At 32.2% G+C, this 19,008-nt stretch overlaps 1 long non-coding RNA gene across 2 annotated transcripts in view; it reads left to right on the top strand.

Moving 5' to 3' along the window:
* Positions 1-15,680, top strand: part of LOC127721766 (uncharacterized) — a 151,708-nt gene extending 136,028 nt beyond the window's left edge. For both annotated transcript variants that reach the window (XR_007991441.1, XR_007991440.1), the window contains exons 2-6: positions 98-340; positions 3,691-6,294; positions 7,269-7,508; positions 8,975-13,555; positions 14,690-15,680. This is a non-coding gene — a long non-coding RNA (uncharacterized LOC127721766). The remainder of the gene's footprint in view (positions 1-97; positions 341-3,690; positions 6,295-7,268; positions 7,509-8,974; positions 13,556-14,689) is intronic.
* Positions 15,681-19,008: the final 3,328 nt, after the last annotated feature.

Raw genomic sequence — 19,008 nt, forward strand, 5'->3', positions numbered from 1 at the left:
TTTTGATTGTATATTTCCGAAAATTTTCTTATTCTTACTATATAATGATAAATTCGATTGTTTTATTGTAACAATGAGTTATTTTATTATACTGCAGCTGGAGGTAATGCAGGATCGTGCTATTATGAAAACAGATTATCACCATATTTGATATATAACGATTATGAGTTCTGTCTTACTGGTTGTTGTGGTTCAACCGAAATAGATGGTATAAAACATTGCTGTAAGGATGCAGGAGCCATTATAGGAATATTTTTTGGTGCTGCAGCATTTCTTATATTAATTGTTGTAGTTTGTGCCCTATGTAGAAGAAGACATCGGAGTGATTCATTCGTTATCAGTAAGTGTACATAGACTTTTTGAAAGTTCCATTATTGTCGATTCTATTCGTATGTACCTTTTGGGCATGGTGGTTTTTTATATAGTTTCAAAGCACCTGTCCTGAGTCGTTTCTAGTTGGATTATGACGTATCTTTATTTATTTTGCTATATTATTTTTATTTGAATTATTATTTGCCTCTAACCTAAATTTTAATGCTATTGTTTTGTCTGTCCTTCTTGTTAATTAAGTAAATTATCTTGGTACAGAATGCAGACAAATACAGTCATAAGTAATTTGTTTTATAATACAATGAAAAAGATATATTTTCATACCGTGCCGATTTATGGACACTTACTTAACAGTCTTGCTTATAAAGATAAAATTATTTTCAAAAAAAATAAATGTGTTGTTTGAAACTGATTTGAAAATTAATTATATAAGATAACGCGGCCTGTTTACATACCTCATGAACCCACGTCGTATACATACAAATTCAATATTCAGGTTGTAATTAACGTAGACACTATGACTTATACTCAGTTGCAATTTGAAAGGAAAACGTATGTAAAATTAAATAAAGGTCATATTACTTATATTATTTCTGTTTTACCAAAATTAACTCATCCGTAAAATCACTTCGATTCAGTTTCACAACCACGAAAAGTCCCCTGAAACTATGTTAACTCATTCATATAATATAGGGGAATGAACCAGCACTTTAACAAATTATTCCAATAGATACATTTGAATATTAACAATGAACTGGTTTTTTTTAAAGGCTGAGTCTAATTCTTATGTTTAGATTGCAATAACACAACTTAGTGTTATGATGCTTCTAGTGAAACTACATATTTTATATACCTATTTGACTTTTCTTAAGGTGGTACCTAACACTACAGGGAGATAACTCTGTAAAAATCAGCTAAACGTTTTAATTACGTTGTACTGTTAAGGAAATATTAAGCTTCTCAATGATCAAAATTAGTATTTGTCAAACTGCTATATAACCAGTGAATTTTTTCTGATAAAGTGGTTGGTTCAAATTATTTGAAATTTTTATATTTTTGTCAAAGGGTCAAAGTAAACATTTTGTCAAAATTTTATGAAAATTAAACGAGCCAAATTAATATTAGTCAAGGTGTTGGGTACCACCTTAAGTTATAATGTCCCAGTCCTCCTGTCAGAACTCATCAAATTGGGAACAAAATTATAGTCAATCATTATATAATAAAGCGATGGTATGCTATTCTTGCCATTGAGACAACTATCCAACATAGTCAAAATGAAATGGATTTCAATAACTATAAATAAAGGCAACAGTAATATACCGCTGTTCAGTAGACATACTAGTAATTCGATTAAGCAAAAACAAATCCGGGTAACAAACTTAAACCGAGGGAAACACCGAGGGTACAGGACATTTTAAGAAAACATGGTGGGTTGAACATGGTTTTATGGCTAGCCAAACCTCCCGCTTATATGGCAATGTTAAAAATACCGGTAAAATGACAACACTACGTGACAGGAATACAGTACAAACAAACGCAAGAACACTCAGAAATACACAAATAAATAATATGATAGTACATTACAACATGTAAACCGCAGAATAACAACGGACACCTCACATGAATTTACGACAGCACACCAGGACACCACACACGAAATATAAACTGCGCATCACATGAATGAATCAACGTCACATATTGTGACGTATTTTTTGTGACGTTTATATTATCACAGGTAAATATCTAAGAATGAAATAGATTTATTTAATTTATAGACACGTACAAGAATATTAAATTGGGATTAAGTCACTGTACGATCAACAACAGTGAGCAAAAACCCAAACAGAACAGTCCATAGATGGCCCCGACATGAAAAATGAAAAATCATTTAAACGTAAAACACAATAGCCTGATTTATGACAAAACAATTAACGAAAAAGTAATAAGACAGACAGCCATCAACGTTATTCATTAAACGAAAGGCTCCTGACTAGATACTAGTACATATAACATGTGGACGAGTTAAACATGTTTGTGAATTAAGGCTCAATCGTCTCTTAATCACGGAAAGCGTATAACATCTCATCATAAGAACACAATGTAAAAATCATTGGGAAATAGCTCGACTGATCAGATCAGCACGAACCACAAAAATCAAGTAACATAAAAGCTAACACCGAACTTAGAGTTTTCGATGTTTTATCTCATACTTACATTTTATGCTTCGATGGTCTTTGTTAAATGTTCATTCCTGAAACGTAGTGACATATATCTCAATAAAAGGCAAAATTTGGTCGCTCTTGATTTAAATGCTTATTTCTCTCAGATTGGTTACACTGTCTGTATTTTTAGTTTAAATCGTACCTGCCTATCAACCTGCAATCTTTAAATGAGGTTACTGAATAGCAATGATGGTGATTAAACATCATCAAATGCAGTGATGATGACCAACATTTACATTACAAATTTATTTTATAGTTTAAATAATAAAATACGTTTTCAAGACAATTTGGGAATAAGGTGCTATTTGGGGTCATCTATACTTGGTTTTGAAGTTGCCTGCAATGACCCAATGTAGATATAGCTTAAGCAATCGGGGGTTTCAAATGCACAAATAGAGTATTTTTGTGTATATCAGTACTTTATAGACAGGACCATGACTTGAATGTATCTTCAAGATTTAAATCTGCTTTGGTCGTATCATTATGTCGTTTTATTATAGTCTCATATAACACAGATCTTTGTTGTGGTGAATTCAAGACTTGGTATATATTCCAACAATGTGAGAACGGAATGATTAATTTATTTATGAATTATCAAGACACAATGAATACTTTTTCATATGCAAAGTTTACTTGATGATTTGTTGGTTACCTTTTTTTATACTTCTAAGCCTCCCATGCATTAATATTTTATCTCTCAGTTCCTGTTGATAACTAATCCAGGACAGCAGGTCTTTGTGAGCAAACTGGTATATTTTGTTTTTGTTTTATTTAAGACAAAGGATGATGCATTTCATACCGACTCCAGTGTTTGGTGCGGTCCAATTTTAACACGCTGTATAATGTTCTGTCTGTTTCTGTTTTGTCAAAAATTTACATGTCATGTTTCTACTTCTGATATCAACTCTCATGTGTATAAAGTATTTTTATACAATTGTAAATCTAGCCTTTAAGGGTAAGTTCGAACTTGTTCCTAGCTACTGCGAAAAAAAGTAAATGCATTTCAAATGACATAATCAATTAATTTGAAGCAGCTTCATATTCCAAAAACAATTTTACTGGTATTTGAGTCATGATCTTGTAATATGTCAAATTAAAAGTGAAACAAACCACTAAATAAAGTAAATCTTATTTATAGGAGGATCAAATGAACGAGACAGACTTATATCACCAGCTACACCAGCCACACAGTATCCTTCAGCAGCTGGCCATAGTCATTATCAAAGTCAAGGACGGTATAATTACCAGCAAAGAAACACAACAACCGGGTATATATATCCGCCACAAACAGGAACCGGAAACATATATTCACAACAAATCACTCCTAATGCGCCTGCTTACCAGAACTAACGTCAACAGCACTGACAACGGTGACTGAACCATCATGATAACGACACTATTCATCAAAATCTCAATCTGTGCTTTAAACTGTGAATATTTGAACTTTAAATCGATAATTTTTTAAGTAAAGGTTAATACAATTGCAGATAATTCATTGTTTAAAAAACATCTTTTTCACCTTTATTGAAGAGATTTGCTTGACCTACTCAAGTAACGTTTACCGGACTTTTTATCTCTTACATTGACTGATAAATCAATTAGGATAAATGTCATTTCAAGTGTGTCTTTATTCAAAGATTCATGTTTGTAAACACACTTGGTGCATTATATTGTTGGCTGTTAGAACTAACATGTTATGTAAAGTACAAAATATATATTTGAAACCGGACATCCTCATATCTAAACCAATTATCGACTTTAAATACACAATTACAATTAATATATATATAATTATAATTATAATTGTGAATTATCGAATATTTGTCAAGTGCTTTATTGACTAGTGAAGCATTACAGAAATGTTCATTATAATATACCATCTTTCCTATTTTCAATTTCATCAGCTTAAATACACCGTTGGAGTATTATCCGGAACGAAGATGGATGGAACTAGTTACCATAAAATTTGGGCAGTTCTTGTGCTGGATAATGGAAGGTCATAACACGTATTTGGTAGACCTTTATCAAAGAGAGTTGATGGACTATGTTTGTATCGACGATATACAGACTACCCAATATCTCCACCGTGTATATTCTCTAAACTACATAGACACACATTGATGTACTTTGATATATAATAAATTGAAATGTATACCAAAACAAATTACATTTACTATGCATCTCTTTTCTTGGTTCTAAATTGTACCTGAATAGTAAAAGCTTATGTTTTCCAAAGCTATGACCTAATGGACTAAGTTACCCTTACATCATTCACGATAGGGGAGAAAAAACTCCGTCCTTCTCTCCTTTGGTACTTACAAAAAAGGACGATGACAGTGTACAGTCTTAAAACTGGATACCCAAACTTCGCAAAAACATACTAATGAGCGATTTACAGCCAGGTCATTTACATCTGACTGAATAAACATCTTTCTTAAGTCTTTACTTCAATTATTTCTACAGACATATTGTGACGAATTGTATTCTACCAGTGTTGTCAATCAGATGTGGATCCTTAAACATTCAAAGACCTAATGAAAAATATATCACGATTTAGAAATTTTGCAATATTGATGAAGTGTTTTCTGTGGGCATGCTATACTATGAAATGCATTTATAGACATTTCAAAGTTTTATTGGCAGTATTTAATTTTTTTTTCAATTCTATATTTTCTGGAATTACATGTCGAACAGTTTTAGTCTACAAGAAGTCAGATGGGCGCTTAATGAAATATGTTTATTCTTTCTTTAGATGATTTAAGATTTCATTGTCCACTTTTTTCTGCGAATTTTATAGTTGAGAATGTAATATAGAAACAGATAAAAGGCGTCACTGATGCCATCACTTATATTTTTAAAAGAATGGATTTAAATATGGGTTTTTTTTATCGAAGTGAGTACAGATAAAATTATAATAGCAAAAATACCGAACTCAATTGCTTGTTTGTTTTAAAGAAATTGACAAATGAACTTACATATTTTGATATCTTGTGCCTTATTAATTTGAGGGGGCATTGGAAGTTTGATGTTTATTTTACGGGTTAACCGAGCACAAGAGAGGCGAAAGATACCAAAAGGACATTCAAGATCGTAAGTCGAAATCAAACTGAAAAATGTAACCATGCCTGTGCGTATTGATTCTAGTCGCGTTATTTAACATAATTAACAAAGAAGTCTGAGGAAAATTGCAACAACTTTATAGATGATTAAATAAACTACCGTTTACACGTACAATTTAATATGTACTCACATTACCTTTAGAAAAGCACCGAATAATATATGCTCGCTACAATAAATGGCTTAGTAGACACAACTTCCGGCTTTATTGGCATTGTAATGGTAAGACACCTATTAATAGAGGATGTTACGTAGTGTTCTCAATTTTCAATTTATAAGTACGACTCACTAATTGTTATAGTATTAAAGTCGTTTTAGACCGAAAAAAATGAGGAGAAGCCAAATATTTTTTTTGTAAATAGGATTTTCAAAAGCGAGGAGGTTTAAGGTACATGTAGTACATAAATTTAGACAATACGTCAATTACTTTTCAAATTAATCGTTCTGAATACAACATATGGTAACAGATGATTCCGTATACTAATTTAAGTGTCATATTAGGAAGTAATTAAATTAACCTTCCCTCTTCAATGTAGCTAAAATTTCATTTATATTAAATTGATAGGTAAGATAAACGGTGCTAATTAAAACATGGAAAATATTGTGTTGATATCGTCATTCTTTGGTAAGTTAATTACTAGTATCAGATATGTTCATTTAGTTTTACATTCAAACTATAAACGTAATGTTTTCAGTTTAATGTGCGGATACATGTATTAAGAAATTTTCTTACCACTATTTGTTCGAATGTTACGTCACGCGCTGCTTTTCCCGTATAGAATATGAATTTGAAAATGTAGAGGTTTTGCGCCTCATGCAAGTTGAAATCATTGATCGAAGCTTGTATTTAATAATTTTTGTTAGTGTTGGGTCAGAAATATTATTTTTATTTTATTTAGAAAAAAAGGGTAAAGAAACTTTAATAGGAAATTATGTTTTTTTTTTTTCTTCTACTAAACTAATTCAGACCCATTTAGGGAATTAAAAAACCCAACAAATATAGTTTTTCTTTTCAGATCAACAAACAATTTATCTCGAGGTGAAGTAATATGAAATATTATGTAACCGACGACATTACGTTTTTAACACCTTAGAATTAAAAGAAATAATTCAAACATTTTATAAAAATGATTAAAGCCGATTTTAGTACACACGATATTTGGTTTATCAATAACCTTCATAAAGTACGCTATATACCAAACATTTGGAAGAGACACTTATAAAATATACAAGGCTTATAATTATGCATTCCTGATGCGCGTTTTGTCTACATAAGACTCATCAGTAGTGCTGGAATCAGTTGGAAGGTCAAATCAAATACGAAGTTGAAGAGCATTAAAAAACAAACATTTCCGAAAAGTTGTGCCAAATACAGTAAAGCAGTCTATGCCTGGCCTGGTGTAGAAAAAAAGCCAAGTAAATGAATAGCCACATCCTTTTCAAGATATGCTTTGCCAAAGGAGCTTAAACACTTGCCTAGTACAAAAACATGACTTATGAAATGAAATCTGACAGACAGAATTATTAGATTACAACCAGGTAATGCATTTTGATTTATTAAGTAAATTTAACGTATTTTATCCTTTTCTTCCTCTGAAGCTAGAGTGTATGTCGGATCTTGCTACTACGAACATACGAATCCAACTTACTATACCTCTAGTTATGAGTACTGCCTTGCTGGCTGTTGTGGCGCCTATAAACCTGGTGGATTAAAACACTGCTGTAACTCTACAGGAGCTACTATTGGGATTCTGATTGCTGTAGTGGTCTTCGTGGCATTGGTTATCACAGCTTGTATCGCGTATAGACGACGAAGACGACGACTTTTACTCGTTCATGGTAAGACTATTCGTTTGATTGTGTCACTGTCTTTTTTCAACCTGATTAAAATGCAGATCTGCAGATCCTATGCCTACGCTAAGCTTACAAGGGCCTGATTACACTCCGTTTTACCTTCTATTCTTGTAACTATTTCATCAACCGATGAAGTTTAAGCCTTCAAAAGTTTGAAGGCGTGTATTAATCCAACAGAACCGGAGGATCCCGAAAGAGAGAGTAGAACGGAGGGTTTAAAAGATTCTTGTAAGCAAAGCTTGGACACAGGATCTGTATTTAATTCAAATTGTCCTTATGCGCACTTTGTTGGAGGGACATAGTTTTAGTGTTCTCCGTCCGTCAAACACATATTTAAATACTCTTGACTTATTCCTCGAATGCGTTTTATACAAAGTTTTCGAACTTTTAAGGATTGCTCTTCGCCAAGTCTAATTGGCCATACTTTGATTTGACAGTTTTTATGAAGATTGTTGGACTTTTGCTATTTTCAGGATATTATAACATGACACACAGCATAATGTCTTACAGTCTTCATGTTTCTTACAAGCATTGTCAGGCACTACTAGTTGTTAAACATTTATTTTTTTACAATGATAACGGGAGAATTTTGTAAAACATGACTGTTATTAGCACCGTCGGAATTATTTTCATAAATAGATATAAGAAGATGTGGTATGAGTGCCAATGAGCCAACTCTCCATCCAAGTCAAAATTTATAAAAGTAAACCATTATAGGTCAAAGTACGGTCTTCAACACGGAGCCTTGGCTCACACCGAACAGCAATCTATACAGGTCCCCAAAAATTACTAGTGTAAAGCCATTCAAACGGGAAAACCAACGGTCTAATCTATATAAAAAACGAGAAAAGAGAAACACTTATGAACCACATCAACAAACGACAACCACTGAACATCAGATTCCGGACTTAGGACAGGTGCAAACAATTGCAGCGGGTTTAAACGTTTTAATGGTACCAAACCTTCATCCTTTTTCTGAAACAATAGTGTAACATCACAACATAGAAAGACACACTATAAAATATCAACTGAAATGGCTTAACTCAATCAAAGGACATATTAACACCAATGAACATACACAGAACAAATAAATTTGATCTATGATACAATGTAAATACAAAATAAATAATCTAAGGGAAGAATAATAAAAATAACATGTTATACCGCTATGAAATGTTAAACAAAGTAAGAAAAACTATATCCTCGAACAAAAATATCAGCCATTTGCAATTACTTTAAACACAGGTAAATGAAAATAATTTTGTTGTTAGGTATACGTGTACAGTTCAAATAGAGAAAGGAAATATTTATACGCTTGTTTTATTTGTATGTGGATTTACATCCTTTTGTAACTAAAACATATTATTTTCTCAATTAAACTTACGTAATAAAATCGAACTGAAAAACTTTAAACTAATCTTATTTTATAATTAAATATGTTCGTATTGTAGCGGGGTCGACTGAACGAAACAGATTGGTGATACAAGGTTTTATGTCGGAGCCATCAACCGATGGTCATACACACTGTCAAAGTCAAGCAAAGAATATTTACCATTAATACCAAACAGAAACCGGAAATGAGTGTCTACCAAAGAGTACTGTATTAAGCCTGTACAACAGGCATAATAATCTTTTGTTTACAATAAACTCATCTTAGATACCAGGCTTTAAACATAATACTCCAGACGCGCGTTTCGTCTATTTAGACTCATAAGTGACGCAGGAATCATAAAAGTTAAAAGGCCGAATAAAGTACGAAGTTGAAGATCATTGAAGACGCAATATTATAATTTTGCATTCTAAAGACTTATTCAATGTTTTCAAGATTGTATATTGTTTCTTTGTGGCTTTTTTAACCATGTTGAGTTGGTTATGTTTTTACTCTATTTCATTCTTTTACTTAGAATTTATTCCACCATGCATACCATTCATCACAATTTTGTTATTTTGTTATTGTACTAATTTCTTATGTATATTTTATCTACTGAAGCTTCATAGGGTTCTTTTCTATGCACACTGCACCAGAATAATCTTCCCCAGGTACGTCCAAGACGGAGTCCTTCTTAATGGCCTAGTTGTAAGATAGTATGTACGGAACAAATTACCAATGGCTTTATTTCGGAAGAAGGTTTAAAACTGCTGTTCCTATAGTTTTTAACATTGCTATCAACTAAGGAGATGTCTGTGTTACTTACTAAATTGGATTAGTGATGAGCACCCGTAGCCGACCTTATTATAGTAATTAGTTCACTTCGGTTGTTGAAATTGCTTTAATTTTCATACGGAGAATCACAGTTAGCGCAATCGAATTAAAATGTAAATCCTGTTACCACGCTTCTTTTTTACTGCTCATCCAACGCCTTGTTTTATATTATATGAGTCGATCATCTTCGGAATATTGAGGATTTGTTGCAATGAAACAGGACTCAATATATCAAGCAGATATTTCATTGCTGGACGTAATAAGTTTGAGAACAAAAAGAAGCTAAGACAGTTGTTAGATCCTTTAAAGTAGAATGGAATTTTTTCAAAACCTTTACTGTGTAGTGGAGTGTTGTCAAATTCGTAAGAGCAAAACATGGATACTTGATCATCATTTCAAATATATTTGTATTGGCTATTATATAAATCTACTCTGGTCTTTGGGTCAAAAATCGTTTCCTTTTATGTATTTCCAATTTATTTAGACTGTCAAAATGGTAAGGTTCTAAACGCTGAGAATAATTTTAAAATGTGTAATTGTTGAAATATTTGTTATTGATATGACAAAATTGTGACGGATATATCTTGTAACCGGTCGATCAGTAACGAGTAACAAACTTGGTCAAAATACCGATCGAAAAGTAAAACTAAGTAAAGTAAAAAAGAAACTGTTAACAAGCATATGTCTTCTTTTACTTTTAGTGGAAACACTTAGAAACGGATAGCTTCACTGTTTGGTGCATTCTCTGTAATATAGATAATGATTATAAATCCACGAGAACACGTTCTGATTAATAGTAATAATGAATAAAAAAGAATTTCTATATAACAACAATGTAGGCAAATTCAAGCAGTCTAACTCTTGATTTCAATATTTATATAAACAATTGATGCAAACACATCGAGCAAACCGCACATCTATATACAAATAAAACTATCGAATATTCTGAAAATTGTAAAAAACAAGGTAAAGTCTTTTAACGATATAAGTTTTTTGAAAATATATTTTTTTAATCTGAACATATGTAACTTTTACAAATGTTTTACATTATAAGACCTACACTCAAACCATTTAGACAAATCTGACAACCTGTTTTGGGGTTGTACATATAATGTTGATTTTAACTGCGTTTTTGACAGTTTTTAATGAATGGTGAGCGATACAAGCTAATGTGAACCTCTTGTTTTGATAAGATTTTGATTTTCATCTATTATTTGTCTGTGTTAGCTGTATAGAATAGTTCTTTTACGGATACTCCTTCAATTATGGTTTCAACATTTTGAGTTACATATATATTGATTAGTTAATCATCGGTAAGATTATGGCAAAAAATCGAACTAAGATTTTTTTGTTTGATTGAATCGACGCATATGCAAAAGTGGGTGGTAAAAAAATTATGCAAATGCGTAAATGTGGGGTTATTGGGTTTATACGACAGATGACGATGATTCCAACACTTGAAATTGCAGAAGGTGCAATAGTTACATAATATAGATAATTTTTTTATAACCAGACATATAGACGTATACATTGTTCTACATAGACAGATAAACATATACATTATTATTCATAGACATGTTGAAACACTCATTGGAATTAATGTCATATAAGGAAGTGAGAGAGTAATTTCTGTGTTAAATGTAACAAGGAAATATACATTTTGTTACACTTCATGTACACGTGTAATAAATAAAAATATGGAGAAAATTGTGCTCTTGTCGTTGTTTGATAAGTTTAATTTAAGGCTTGTACAATTATCGATTTTATCATAGATATGTTAATTAAAACAAAATATATATATATAAGTAGAAATATCTTTGTTAACGTGTATTAGGTTGATGTCCCGATCCGCCTTTAATAACAACAAACTCCTGTAAATTCTTACCTGCTTAAAAATATTACCATAGGTAAACAAATTTGATTTAAAGGTTTTGCCTATCGTAATTCTTTTCACCATTTATTTCCGCTCTACGTTTACTTTTTTTTTTGTGTAAGACCACACTTTCTTGTTATGTTTGTTTTTGATAGCACGCACATGAGAGTAATACAAAGTTAGATACATCCAATAAAACATCACAGATTCTTGTCTTGCATTTTTACTTATTGTGTATAGTTCGTCTAGTATGTAGTTTGTTGTATAAAAAAGTATTTTTTCAGTACAGGGGAGTCTCAGGAGAGGAGCCATTAAGGACATTATGGTAGGGGTGAATATCTGGTACACTACCCTTTTCATATATTGTGACAAAAAAAGTATCTGTAGCGAACATTATTACGCCATTTCATGGAGAGATAAATCTGTTTGACAATTTTATTTAACTTTTACGACAGTGTTTTAAATCGCATCTGTGAAAAAGATTGACACCTGAGTAGTTTCATACACTTATGATTTAATCAGCATCATTGTCATATATTTCATCTTAAATTCACGACCGCATTACATCTCATGAAGCCCGAAATAGTTACTTATTCCCGTGCCCCTTCACCCCACCTTGAGAAAAGAGTTTTACACGAGACAAAATTTTATTTTTTCTATGCAACCAGATTACTCGATGATTAGGTGACGTTTCTTTTTTAAATAACATGTTCAGTTATTCATTTATTCTAGGATAAACTGCAACTGTTCTAGTCTCTGTAAATCTTGAAGATAGGTTCTTTTATGAGGGTCTGAAAAGGTTTTTTCAGAATAGAGAATGATGGACCAATACTACAGCAAAATGGGCCAGAAAAATAAAGAATAGATAAAAATAGGCAAAAAAATACAGAATAAAGAATAAAAGGGTGATAAAATAAACAGAATAGAAAAAAATTGACATTATTAATAAAGATTTCTCTTTTAAAAAGAAATAAGTAATCAAAAGACGAATCTTCCATTTATTCAAACTCATCAATATTTACAATAGATAATACATCGGCTTTTCTCGTGATCGTTATGTCTACAATAAAAATCAAATTAAAACAATTGAATATCATCCTTGAGATTGAAATGATTATTTATATATTTGAAATGTGTTTTAAAAAATATTTTCTTCATGGCAAAAACATGAAACAGGCTCATTTTGATATCGTGTCATTTACATTTATATATTAGTCAAGGTGCTACCCGAATAGATATTTTGCCTCAAAATATCTTAGCTAATACTTATACGCAAAGCACGCTGGTAAAATAACATTTTGATTAAGTCTTTGTCTCACTAATAAGTGTAACAAAACATGAGAGGTAAAACAAGTCAATTTCATCATGTTTTTGACATCATATAAAATGAAAGCTGACGTTTCATAACTGAATTAGCTATATAAAAATAAGGATAAGGTGGTATGGTTGCCAATTAGACAATCTTCCACCAGAGTTTAAATTTTTTTATAACATCAAACGAATGTAGAAATTCAACTGAACATTTTTGAAAGGCTTGAATAATTTAAATAGTTTTGCAATTCAGTGACCAAATAATGACTATAATAGCCGTTACTTTGATTTTTCTTGTTTGCGATTATATATATGTTCGTAATTTTCTCTGATGCATTCATTTGTATTTGACAATGATTTGATTTTATAAATTTTTTTTACTGAAGCTGTAGTGGATGCAGGATTTTGTTACTACAAAGAAAATATGTACAATCCAGTTTTTCCAAACTACCACCCTGACGACTTTACGGGTCTACGAGTTCTGCCTAAATGGTTGTTGCGGTTCAACTAAAATAGATGGTATAAAACACTGTTGTGACGAAAGAGGAGTCATTATAGGGGTATTTGTTGGTATGGTGGTCTTCTTTGTATTGATTGCAGCATGTTGTGCAATATATAGACGAAGAAGGGATTTATTCATAAATGGTAATTGAACATAGCCACTTTTTGAAGTTGAAATTTTCTTTTAATGTTGGATCAGTTTCATATCCAAATTATCATATACTATGGGATCTACAATCATGTAATACAGGGAAATATATCAGCGCTCAGCAATGTAATTAGCCACCCTGACATATTTTATTCCATAGGGAAATTGATTTAAATCTCAGATCATTCAATTTTCTTAGGTCTGTACAAAATAAACCGACGAAAAGTCAACCAGCAGTCTGCGTAACACAATATAGAAAACTAAATACTGAGGAAAAAGTACCCTACTAAAATCCCGGAGGATTATCAGGTGGTAAGGAACGGTATGCAGATCCTGCTCCACATGTCGCAACAGTCGTATTGCTCATTTAAGTACAAATTCAGTAATAGGTCTCATTCGATGATGACACATTAAAATGCAGAAAAAGTCATATTAATTTTGTTTTATCACTGCTGTGGAGTATAAATGAAAGCAAATAGCAGGCGCCATGTATAATTTGCCTCTAGATCTATTGGTTATTAAGGGGAGCTGTCTCGTTGGTGAATATCTTAAACCTTTTGTAGCTTTCCAGGTATTTGTGAATGTTTGGGTTTCTCACGTGCAGCAACGTAACTAATTGCATTCAGCTTGAGTTCGCCTACGATTTTCTTGGGTTCATGTTGCCCAATGTTTAGTTTTTTGTGTAGCGTTCTATAGACTTGTCTTTTTTATCGTTTGTCCATAGTATTGCATCTCCTTCTTCGACGTATTACTTTGTTTGCTATATTAGTATCTCTTTAGCTCTGAAAAAGTGTTTGTTTAAAAAGTAAAAAATGAATTTTGAAAAAGGAAATCTTTACTTGTTCCTTATCTCAATTGAAAAAGTCGTGGATACATTCAGTATCTTAGAATATCAAATGATAAACTGTCTTTAACCATAAAATTGTACATGAAATAATCCTTTTAAATTTGTTTGAAGCAATTCTTGAAAATTTTTAATAGGTTGTAATTTTTTTTTTATTTTAAACTCGAAAATCACTGAAGAAATATTTGTTGTCGTAATGTGTATCTAGTGTAGTAAAATTATTTCTGTTTAATGCTTTTAAAACATGTAAAAGTGGAACAAACTAAAAAAAAAATCTTTTTTGTAGGACGGTTGAGTGAACGAGGTAGATTGATACCACCACCTACACAGTATCCATCCGCAGCTGGTCACGGCCATTATCAAAGTCAAGCACGGTTTAATAACCAGCAAACAAACACAGGATCCGGATATATATATCCCCGACAAACAGGACCCGGGCACATATATTCACAACAAATCATTCCGAATGCGCCTGCTTATCAGACCTAACATTTAATACCACGAAAAACGTGGCAAAATTTGAAGATGTGTTTTTATACAGGTCTCTATGATTTAGCATGTGTACTACCATAGGCTTTCATTTTTATATCTTTATGATAAATGCATACTTTTGAAAACGATATTATTAACCAAGACGCTCCTCTTGTGCATTTAAATGTATACCGTATAATGTTTTCAGTCAATCATTTTAGAAATAAGTGGAATCGACAGCATTGAAGAGGGTTATTAGTTAAAACACGTTTTACCGTTCATCATGAAAGACATTTTTACATGACGGTTTGTTCCTTACATTTAATGCTTTATAAACATTAATAAATAAGACATATATAATTAAAGAGCTTTCTTTATTGGACGATGATGTATGATCAAATTAGCTAGCACACTTGGGTAGATTATTTCTGGGGGTGCTAGAACAAAACAATATATAACGAACACAAGAAATTGTAGAAACTGTTCGTATTTAAACTCACTGAGTAAACATAGAACAATTTTAATTAAACTAATATACATATATCCTTTTAAATTATATGTACATGATGTATGCAAGTTTAAATATCGAATATACTGTGGATTCATTTATTTTCGTGGGTACCAATTTTCGTGGATAAAGGAAAACATACATGTTCGTGGATATTTGATTTCGTGGTTTTGACGAAGTATGCATACAAGCCTATAGAAAATTTGGTATTCGTTGATCATTTAATTTCGTGGTTCACCTGTTCCCACGAAATCCACGAAAATTGGTATCCAACGAATGATAATGAATCCACAGTATATGGAAGCCCATTTAGGACCTTCCAAAAATATAATTTGAATTCGAAATCACGAATTTAATCCTAAATGTACTTCCGTAAATATGTGTCATAATTTGTAATACAATCTCTAATATTTTCAATCTAAAACACATATTGAGTAATAGTCTGAACATTTAGGTATGTGACGAATTTGTTTCGTACTGATAAATTAAATCTAATTAATTACTTTCACAAATGTATTTTAAAGGTCTTTAAGGAAGTATTTCTGTATTACACAAAAAAAAGTAAAATCACAAAAATACTGAACTCCGAGGAAAATTCAATCGGAAAGTCCCTAATCACATGGCAAAATCAAATGACAAAACACATCAAACGAATGGACAACAACTGTCATATTCCTGACTTGGTACAGGCATTTTCAAATGTAGAAAATGGTGGATTGAACCTGGTTTTATAGCGCTAAACCTCTCACTTGTACGACAGTCTTATCAAATTTCGTTATATTTACAACGATGCGTGAACAAAACAGACATTATAAATAAAATAGTCAAAATATGGGTACAGCAGTCATCACTGTGTTACAATATCAAAACAAACAATTATTTACAAAAAAAACACAAAAGCATCTATCAAATTAAGACCCACATTCATTGCTTCGCGTGTCTGACGTCAGAAAATGTAAACGTCACATAAGAAAAAAGTTTGTCATTCAATGTCTATTCAAAACAATTTTATAATTTCACATGGGGAATGTTGGTATACAGGGTTAAAAAATCAAAAGTTATGTTAGAATTAATTTCAGAAATAGACCGAGATTTATAATTGTCCAGAAGTTCTTCAGAACCCTTAAGAATCCACATATGGTAAATACCACTACGCGAGTAAAATAAATTTGTCGTTTGTCGTTCAAAGTATTTTCAAATTTATAATAGAACAATAACATAATGACATATAATAGAACAATAACATAATGACGGGATCTTTTAAAGTACAGAGTCACGTTATAAGAACCACAGAAACACAAAAAGTCGCATATACAAAACACACCAGTAAAAATTAAAGATAATACAAACACATTGACGGGATGTATAAGTACCTAGCCACGTCAAATGGATATCACAGAAAACAAACCAAACAGTAAAAGTAATATTAATAATAGAACAAAGACAAATGAAAGAACAATATTACACGTTGTTAAGATGATAAACAACGTCAGTATGCAGAATCTATACTTCAAGACCATCATGTATTGTTTGTGAAGTTGATACGGAATATTTATCAACAAGGTCTTGGTACCTTCCGATGAACTTTTTTAGAAAAAGGACGAGACGTTCTTTGACATACCCCTGGTTCATCAACTTTCTGCTCAGACACTGGTGACGTTTTACAAAGTCTGAGTAAGAGCTGCAAGCTCTTGAATATCGAATAAGTTGGGAAATGTATATCCCATATGCAGGTGAAGTTGGTATATTGCTACTAAGGTGGGGGAAATTTATAATTTTAAAATTAAAATCGTCTCGTTTGTCATAGATTCTGGTACTGAGATGACTGTGTATGTCAAATTCGAGATATAAGTCTAAAAATGAGGCGGAGGAAGCCGTGTCTGTTGTTTCTTTAATTTCTAGTTCTGGGGGATATATTAATGGAACCCAATCAGAAAAGTTCGGATTGTTAATGGAAAGAACATCATCAATATATCTAAAAGTGAAATTAAATAATCTGGCTTCTTTGATCTTCTTGTTTTTGACAAGTGTCTGAAGGAACTCCGATTCATATGAAAATAAGAAGAGGTCGGCAAGGAGAGGCGCACAGTTCGTTCCCATAGGAATGCCGACAATTTGTTGAAAAAGTCTACCTCCAAATTCAACAAATATGTTGTCGATAAGAAACTCCAGCATACTGATCACTTGTTCTTCTGTGTAGCATGTTTTACCCTTTTGTTCACTATTAACAAAATATGCCTTATGATATCCCAAAGTAATAAATTTATAGCGTATGCTACCATTTTTATGATGAAAGGCATTGTGGATTATTTCTTTCAAGCGATTTTTCAATTTCACATGGGGAATGGTGGTATACAGGGTTGAAAAATCAAAAGTTTTGATAGAACTAATCTCAGAAAAAGACCGAGATTTAAAATTATCTAGAAGTTCTTTAGAATTTTTAAGAATCCACATATGGTTAATACCGCTACGCGAGTAAACAGTTTCACAGTATTTCTGAAGACCCTCTTTCACTGCGGACAGAATTTTAGTCAATCTAATGGACAATTCTTTAGTGGAACATGCAGATGAGCCGGCAATGTACCGTTGTTTGTAAGGAATTTTGTGGAGCTTAGGTATCCAATACAAAAAAGGTAAGTCCTCCGATTTGGTGTTCAATGTAATGTTCATTGAAGCCATGAAGGACTTATGATTTGCTAAAATCTCATCCTTGTCAAATGATAAGTCTTTGTATGTGGGATTACCTGAGTGCTCATTTATTCCTAATTCTTTTACAAGACATTCGTAGTAATACGATTTACATATAAAGACAATATTATTTGAAGCTTTGTCCGCAGGAACAACAACATACTTATCATGAAGAGATGATAGACATTTCACGGCCTCTTTGTCTCTGAAAACGGACTTAGGTCGATCATTCACACAGTTTTTCAACTTATGAATGCGACGTTTTATCAGAGACCTGATAGTTTTGACCCATTCTGACAAAGTGTCCAGTTCAACTTCTTCTCATTTAGCCCATGCTCTGGCGTAGTCCTCAATGGAATCCATAATTATTTTGAAGTTATGGTTCCAATTGATGTGTTGGGGTTCTCTAAACTTAGGACCATGAGAAATCACCTTTCGGAGATTTTCATGTTGAATTATGTTTAGATCCCCAGTTATAACATGACCAGAGGGGCTGTAATTATAAGGCGAGTGGGAACAGTCACATGTCGGTGGGTTTTTGAGGTATTGATCTAAGTCAAGGTCCTGCAATGCTTGTTTATAGTTAAATACTTTAGGTGCAATGGTTTTGGTGTAACTGTAGGATACAATAGGAACAGACTGATTTTGAAAGTAAATAGGAATTTTAGATATTACCTCCTTGTGATGTAGAACGTTGCAGATGTTGATTGCATCAATCCCTCTATTGGTAAAGTGAACAGGAAGGAATTTCCTCTTTTCCTCGTGTAAAGGTTCCGATCTTACTGGTTTGAAAAGACGGAAAAGAGCTACATCACAAATAATACTGACTAGTCTGTATATTGGAGAAAATGTATCGATGCATCCTTTGTCAAGTGCATAATCTCTCAAACATTTAAGAAAATTAACAGGCAGTGAAAAAAGAATAGTTCTAATGTAAT

The sequence above is a fragment of the Mytilus californianus genome, unplaced genomic scaffold, assembly GCF_021869535.1.
Source record: "Mytilus californianus isolate M0D057914Y unplaced genomic scaffold, xbMytCali1.0.p SCAF_12, whole genome shotgun sequence".
NCBI classification, from domain to species: Eukaryota; Metazoa; Mollusca; class Bivalvia; order Mytilida; family Mytilidae; genus Mytilus; species Mytilus californianus.